Source organism: Prionailurus viverrinus, chromosome A3, assembly GCF_022837055.1.
Source record: "Prionailurus viverrinus isolate Anna chromosome A3, UM_Priviv_1.0, whole genome shotgun sequence".
Taxonomy (NCBI): domain Eukaryota; kingdom Metazoa; phylum Chordata; class Mammalia; order Carnivora; family Felidae; genus Prionailurus; species Prionailurus viverrinus.
In genome coordinates this window covers 22,911,255-22,919,832 of record NC_062563.1, presented here as the reverse complement: position 1 = coordinate 22,919,832, position 8,578 = coordinate 22,911,255, and positions in this window count along the sequence as shown.

Here is an 8,578-nt window from a genome sequence, read left to right as displayed (position 1 = left end):
AGCAGAGCTAGGAGAGTATGGAAGCAGCCTGGACAAAGTCTGGGAGCAGGAATGCATGTAGCATATTCAGGAGCCAGGAAGAAGGCAGTTTTCCATTTATGAGCTAAGTTATTAAAATATTAACACCTTTTTAGAAAAGCAGCAGCAGCTACTGTTTTATCTCTTACAGGGAACATTTACAGGTAACAGTGAAGCATGCCCAGAACTTTCAAAGTCTATCATAAACTCAGAAGCCACAAAGAAAAAGACTGGTGCATTTAAATCCATGAAGACTAGGGGCACCTGGCTGGCTCAGTCGTTAGAGCATGCGACTCTTGATCTCAGGGCTGTGAGTTTGAGCCCCATGTTGGGCATAGAGATTACTTAAAAATAAAATAGGGGCACCTGGGTGGCTCAGTCAGCTAAGCGTCCCACTTCAGCTCAGGTCATGATCCTGTGGTCCATGGGTTCGAGCCCCACATCAGGCTCTGTGCTGACAGCTCAGAGCCTGAAGCTTGCTTCGGATTCTGTCTCTCCCTTTCTCTCTGCCCCTCCCCTGCTTGTACTCTTTCTCTCTCTCTCAAAAAAAAACCAAACATTAAAAATTTTTTCTTAATAAAATACAATAAAATAAAATCTTTAAGGGGTGCCTGGGTCCGTTAAACATCCAACTCGGTTTCGGCTCAGATCATGATCCAAGAGTTGTGGGATCGAGCCCCGTGTTGGGTTCCATGCTAAGTGTGGAGCCTACTTAAGATTCTCTCTCTCTTCCTACACCCCTCTCCCCAGCTTGCACACTCTAAAAAAAAAAAAAAAAAAAATTATACCTGTTGGTGGGTTTAAATAAATAAAAGCTTTAAAATTTTTAATTTTGTGGTAAAATTATGTGGTATATTTATGTGGTAAAATACACATAAAGTTGGGGCACCTGGGTGGCTCAGTCGGTTAAGCATCCAACTTTGGCTCTGGTCATGATCTCGCAGTTCAGGAGTTTAAGCCCCACATGTCTGCTGTCAACACGGAGACCACTTCGGATCCTCTGTCTGTCTGTCTCTCTCTCTCTCTCTGCCCCTTGCCCATTCTCTCTCTCAAAAATAAATACACATTAAAAAAAATACACATAGGGGCGCCTGTGTGGCTCAGTCGGTTGAGTGTCCAACTTCAGCTCGGGTCATGATCTCGTGGTTCGTGGGTTCGAGCCCCGCGTCGGGCTCTGCGCTGACACTCGGAGCCTGGAGCCTGCTTCAGATTCTGTGTCTCCCTCTCTCTCTGCCCCGCCCCTGCTCGCACTCTGTCTCTTTCTCAAAAATAAATACACATTTAAAAAAATACACATAGGGGCGCCTGTATGGCTCAGTCAGTTGAGCGTCCAACTTCAGCTCAGGTCATGATCTCGTGGTTCATGGGTTCGAGCCCTGCGTCGGACTCTGTGCTGACACTCGGAGCCTGGAGCCTGCTTCAGATTCTGTGTCTCCCTCTCTCTCTCTGCCCTCCCCTGCTTGCACTCTGTCTCTCTCTCTCTCAAAAATAAACATTAAAAAAAATTTTTTTAAATACACATAAAGTTTACCATCTCAACCATTTGTTTTAGGTAAACTCTACCCCCAACGTGGGGCTCCCACTCAGGACCCCAAGATCAAGAGTTTCATGCTCCACAAACTAAGCTAGCCAGGAGCCCCCCATCTCAACCATTTTCAATTGTACAGTTCAGTAGCACATTCACACTATTGTGCAATCACGACCACCGTCTACTTCCAGAACCTTTTCATCTTCCTCCAATGAAACTGTTCCCATAAAATACCAACTGCCCATTTCCCCTCCTCTCAGACTCTGGCAACCACTCTTGTGCTTTCTGTCTCTGAGTCTGACTGCTCTAGGTACCTCACATAAGTGGAATCACTGTATTTGTCATTTTGCTTCTGGTTTATTTCACTTCACATTAATAATCTCAAGATTCATTTTCATTTTAGCATGAGTCAGACTGTCCTTTTTAAAAAAATTTTTTTTAAATGTTTATTTATTTTTGAGAGAGAGACAGAGTATGTACGAGCAGGGGAGGTGCAGAAGGAGGGAGACACAGAATCTGAAACAGGTTCCCGGCTCTGAGCTGTAAGCACAGAGCCTGATGCAGGGCTCGAACTCACAAACTGCGAGACCATGACCTAAACCAAAGTGGGATGCTTAAATGAGCCACCCAGTGCCTCAGAATGTCCTTTTTCAAGGCTGAATAACATTCCATTGTACGTGCAGAACCACACAGAACCATTTTGCTTATCTATTCGTCTGTCCAAGGATGCTTGAGGTGTTTCCACCTTTTCACTATTGTGAATGTGGCTGCTATGAATGTGGGTGCTGAGTAGGTTATTTTTACATATGTAGACAGCACCTACTATGTGCCAGGCACATTAAGCATTAGAGCTGTCAAAATGGAAAAATCACAGTTCTGATGCTAAAGGAGCTCACATGGTCATGGGGGAGACTGTCCAGAAACAAGACAGCTATGAGTAAGAGTTCAGTGTGACAGGATCACACAGTGACCCAGGGACATCGTGAGGGTAAGGGGATGAGGCAAGGATCCAGGAGAAAGTGTGAAATGGGGCATAAATCAGGCCAGGTTCAATCAGGAAAAGGAAACCACTGGTGCAAAAGCCTGAGGTCACAACTAAAGGGCCTGCAGCTCCTAAGAATGAGAAAAAGTCTGAGCTCTGGCTCTGTCCCCTACCAACCCAGTGACTCTAAAGAAGCAGAGGGAGGTTAAGGGAGTTGTAAACACCACCCAAACACAAAGGATCCCATAGGGCCATGGCTGGGCTCCAGTGGATGAGGTGGGGAGGTATCAAGGGAAGGAGGGATAAACAGCAACCCAAAGCAAAACTCAGGTTCTGGGAGGGTTGGAAGTCTTGGCTCTTTATCTGGAGCCTCAGGGTAACCCTGAGATGAAAGGTAGAAACCACCCGAGCCCCTAAGTATCCCTCTAGTAACAGGGAAGGAAGTAGCACTTGAAAAAGAACTGTGCCAGGGTGGAGCTAAGGCTAACAAGAGGCAAAGAAGAACCCAAGAATTTATCCATATTATTAATAACTACACGTTAACAATTTTGAAAACTTAGAGGTTTGTGGGTGGCTGTTAAGCGGCTGACTCTTGATCTCGGCTCAGGTCGTGATCTCGCGGTCATAAGACTGAGCCCCACATCAGGCTCCATGCTGAGCATGGAGCCTATGTGAGATTCTCTCTCTCCCTCTCTCTCTCTGTGCCTCTCCCTTATGCACGTGTTCTCTCTCAAAATAAATAAACATTGAAAAAAAAACAATTTTGAAAACTTAAACAAACTGAACAAATTCCTGAAATAGCAGAGCCTTAGAAGTAACTCAGAATGAAATAAAAGAGCAAAACATTAAAAACAGGAAAAAAGAGGGATGCCTGGGTGGCTCAGTCAGTTGAGCATCTGACTCTTGATTTTGGTTCAGGTCATGATCCCAGGGCCTTGGGATCAAGCTCCACGTCATGCTTCGTGCTGAGCGTGGAGCCTGCTTAAGATTCTCTCTCTCTCCCTCTGCCCCTCACCTCCCCACACCCCCACCACTCACGTGCACACACTCTCTCTCTTAAATATAAAAATAAATTAATAAATAAAAATGTGAAAAAAACAATAGCCAAATTATGGAAGCACAAGTACCCATCAATACTTGAATGGATTAAGAAGATGTGGTGTATATATATATACAATGGAATATTATTCAGTCATAAGAAAGAAATCTTGCCATTTGCTATGCCATGAATGGAGCTCGAGAGTATATTACTAAGTGAAATAAGTCAGAGAAAAAACAAATATCATTGGTTTCCTCATATGTGGAATTTAAGAAACGAAACAAAGGAGCGAAGGGGGAAAAATGAGAGGCAAACCAAGAAACAGACTCTTAATTACAGAGAACAAACTGAAGGGAGGTGGGCAGGAAGATGGGTGAAATACGTAAAGGAGATTAAGAGTACACTGAACATGATGAGTATAGAACTGTTGAATCACTATATTGTACACCGGAAACTAATATAACACTCTTTTAACTATACTGAAATTAAAATTTTTGAAAATAAAAAAAAAAAAGGAAAAGAAAGCCAAAGTTTTCTTCTAAGTATTGGTGAATTTGAAGCACTGGTTAAAAATCTTCCCACAGGGGACCTTGCTGGCTTAGTCAATAGAGCATGAGACCCTTGGTCTTGGGGTTGTGAGTTCAAACCCCACGTTGGGTGTAGAGATTACTTAAAAATAAAATCTTTAAAAAAATAAAATCTTTGGGGTGCCTAGGTGGCTCAGTCAGTTAAGCATCTGACTCTGGATTTCATCTCAGGTCATGATCTCAAGGTCATGGGATCAAGACCCTCGTCAGGCTCTGCGCTGGGCATGAAGCCTGCTTAAGATTCTCCCTCTCCCTCTCCTTCTGTTGTAGCAATGTATGTACACACCCAACAGAAATGTGGACCCATGTTCACCAAAAGATACATGCAAGAAGGCTCACAGAAGCATCACTGTAATAGCTCCATGCTGAAACAACCCGATCTGCCCACCAATGGAATGGACAAAGAAATGGCAATGAACTACAGCTATATGGATAAATCTCACAAACATAATGTCAAGCAAAACAAAAACAAAAACAAAAAACCGACACAAAAGAGTACACATTTGTATCAGTCAGGATTTGATCAGGGGCAGAAACCACATTGGTTATTTCAACAGAGATTATTTAATATAAATAATTGTTAACTAAGTATAAGTTTTAATTAAATAACTAAAAGAGTAAAAAGAGAACTGAAGAAATTTAAAAACATGGATGGGATTTTTTCTGGGGAAGTACAAGAAATAAGAGAAAATTTGAACAGAGTAATTCACACCAAGAAAGTGAAAATAAAACAAAATATTTGCAAATCATATCTGATTAGAGACTTACATATAAGGAACCCTCACAACTCAATAATAAATAAATAAATAATCAATTTAAAAATGGGCAAAGGAGGGGCATCTGGGTGGCTCAGTTGGCTAAGTGTCCAACTTCAGCTCAGGTCATGATCTCATGGTTCACGAGTTCAAGCCCCGCATCCGGCTCTGTGCTGACAGCTCAGAGCCTGGAGCCTGCTTTGGATTCTTTGTCTCCCTCTCTCTGCCCCTCTCCCACTTGTGTGCACGTGTGCGGGTGCGCTCTCTCTCTCAAAAAAAATAAAGATTAAAAAATTAATAAATTAGGGGCGCTTGGGTGGCTCAGTCAGCTAAGCATCTGACTTCAGCTCAGGTCATGATCTCACAGTCTGTGGGTTTGAGCCCCACATTGGGTTCTGCGCTGACAGCTTGGAGCCTGGAGCCTGCTTCGAATTCTGTGTCTCCCTCTCTCTCTGCCCCTCCCCCCCCTCAAAAGTAAACATTAAAAAAAATCTTTTTAATAAATTAAATTAAATTAAAATGGGTAAAAGACATGAATAGATATTTCTCCAAAGAAGACAAACAGCCAGTAAGCAAATGCAAAGATGCTCAATATCATTAGGCATTAAGGAAATTAATGGCTATAATTTTAAAAACCCAGAAAATAACAAGTGTTGGGGAGAATGTAGAGAAATTAGAACACTCACACACTGTAGGAGGAAATTTAAGATGGTGCAACTGCATAGGAAAATAGTCCAGCCGTTCCTCAAAAGGTTAAACCAAGTTACTATACGACTCAGCAGTTCTGCTCCTAGGTATATACCCAAGACAATGAAAACATACATCCATGCAAAAACTTCTACACAAATGTTCATAGCAGCATTATTCAACACAGATAAAAAACAGACACAGTCCCGAAGTCCATCAACTGATGATGGGTAAGTAAATATGGTCTGTCCATGCACCAGAATGTTATTCAGCAATAAAAAGAATGAAGTTCTGATTCATGTTACAACATAGATACACCTCAAAAACACTATGCTAAGTCAAAAGTCCTTAACAAAAGGCCACATATTGCATGATTCTATTTATATGAAATGTCACAAACTGGCAAATCTATACAGAATAAGGTGTATCAATGTTGGCCTGTGGCTGGGGTGGGGAGGGCGCAGATGGGGAGTGAAGTTGATTATGCTGATGGTTGCACAATTCTTTAAATATGTGAAAATTGGGGGCACCTCGGCGGCTCAGTCAGGATTCAGCATCCGACTCTTGATTTCACCTCAGGTCATGATCCCAGGGTTTTGGGACTGAGCCCCAAGTTGGGGCTCTGCTCTGGGTATGAAGCCTGCTTGAGATTCTCTCTAAAATAAAAAAATTAATGGGGCGCCTGGGTGGCTCAGTTGGTTAGGCGTCCAACTTCGGCTCAGGTCATGATCTCATGGTCCGTGAGTTCGAGCCCCACGTCGGGCTCTGTGCTGACCGCTCAGAGCCTGGAGCCTGTTTCAGATTCTGTGTCTCCCTCTCTCTCTGACCCTCCCCTGTTCATGCTCTGTCTCTCTCTCTCAAAAATAAATAAATGTTAAAAAAATTAAAAAAAAAAAGAAAAGTAGCTACTGAATTTCATTTGTTATTAAAAAATAAATAAAATAAAATAAAATAATTAAAAAAAATTTTTTTAATTTATTAAAAACTTTTTTTAAAAATTTAGTTTAAATATGTGAAAATTGGGGTGCCTGGGTGGCGCAGTCGGTTAAGCGTCCGACTTCAGCCAGGTCACAATCTCGCAGTCCGTGAGTTCGAGCCCCGCGTCAGGCTCTGGGCTGATGGCTCAGAGCCTGGAGCCTGTTTCCGATTCTGTGTCTCCCTCTCTCTCTGCCCCTCCCCCGTTCATGCTCTGTCTCTCTCTGTCCCAAAAATAAATAAAAACGTTGAAAAAAAGAATTTAAATATGTGAAAATTAACTGAATTGTACACTTTAAATGGGAGAATTTTATGGTATGTAAATTATATAACAATAAAGCTGTTGAAATAGATAGTAACTATTCAAAAAAAAAAAATTCTCCTAAGGTTTTTGTAAGGTATTCTTTTCAAAGTCTAGTACATTTAAACTATTAGAACTTCTATTTCTTGGGGTGCCTTGGGTGGCTCAGTCAATTGAGTGTCTAACTCTTGATCTCGGGGTCATGAGTTCAAGCCCCCACTGGTGTGAAAAACAAACAAAAAAACGCTTTATCTTCTGTAAATGTTTCTATTTCCTTCTATTCATATAAACCCCACTAGGTCTGATAAATCAATCAAAACATCCTTAAATTTAAGACATGTTACAATTTAACTTATTAACACACTACAAAGTAGGAAAATATTTCAGACTCCTACAGACACACTGAAACTTTCAGTTTTAGTTCTACAACCACAGCCATGTGCCAAAGTAAACCAAGACCACAAAAATCCACTGCCTCAATGAGCTGTTCTCCTTTCTTTCAAAGGCTTTTTTTTTAATGTTTGTGTATTTTTGAGAGAGAGAGAGACATACAGACAGAGCATGAGTGGGGGATAGGCAGAGAGAGAGGGAGACAGAATCCAAAGCAGGCTCCAGGCTCTGAGCTGTCAGCACAGAGCCTAATGCAGGGCTCAAACTCATGAACCATGAGATCATGACCTGACCTCAAGTCAGAGGCTCAAGCGACTGAGCCACCCAGGTGCCTGACGGGCTGTTCTCCTTTCAGTGCTTTCTTAATTCCTTCAACATTTTCTTAATTGACTTGAGCTTGCAAATAGACAAGCAAACTACGAAAAAAGAAAATAGACTACTAACAAATGAGAGTTTCCCACATCTCCCACTGGACAAAGAACAGACCCCCACTGTCTTATAAAGAGATGAACAAATAGGGGCACCTGAGTGGCTCAGTCAGTTAAGCGTCCGATTCTTGATTTTGGCTCAGTTCATTATCTCTCATGGTTGTGAGATCAAGTCCCAAGTCAGACTCTGCACTGCCAACACGGAGCCTGCTTAAGATTTTCTCTCCCTCTAGGGGCACCTGGATGGCTCAGTCGATTAAGCACCTGACTTTAGCTCAGGTCATGATATCTCACCATTTATGGGTTTGAGCCCTACAGTGGGCTCTGTGCTGACAGCTCAGAGCCCGGTGCCTGCTTCAGATTCTGTGTCTTCCTCTCTCTCTGACCCTCCCCTGCTCATACCCTTCCTCTCTCTCTGACCCTCCCCTGCTATCTCAAAAATAAAGAAACATTAAAAAAATTTTTTTAATAAAATTAAAAAAAAAAAAGATTCTCTCTCCCTCTCTCTGCCCCTTGCCCTCTCACACATAGGTGGTCTCTCTCAGAAAAAAGAGATCAACAAATAGACCATAAAGCCAACTGTTAATTACTCCTGCCAACAATGGGAAATAGTTTGGACAAGAACTAAAACCAAAACACAGAGTCTGAAAACAAAACAAGAAGGGAAGAAAGGAGGGAGGGGAGGGAAGAAAGAAAAAAACAGAGGGGTGGTATGGGGGGGTGCAGGGAACAGTCAGTGACGTAGTTTTATCGATGGTTAAAACCCATGAGACCTCCATCACAGACAACAGTGTAATTGGCTCTGGCAAGTTAAGTCCATTGAGCATCCCAATGGGATGTCCTCCAAAACTCCAGGTGTAATGTACAAGGAATTAGACATGACTCTCT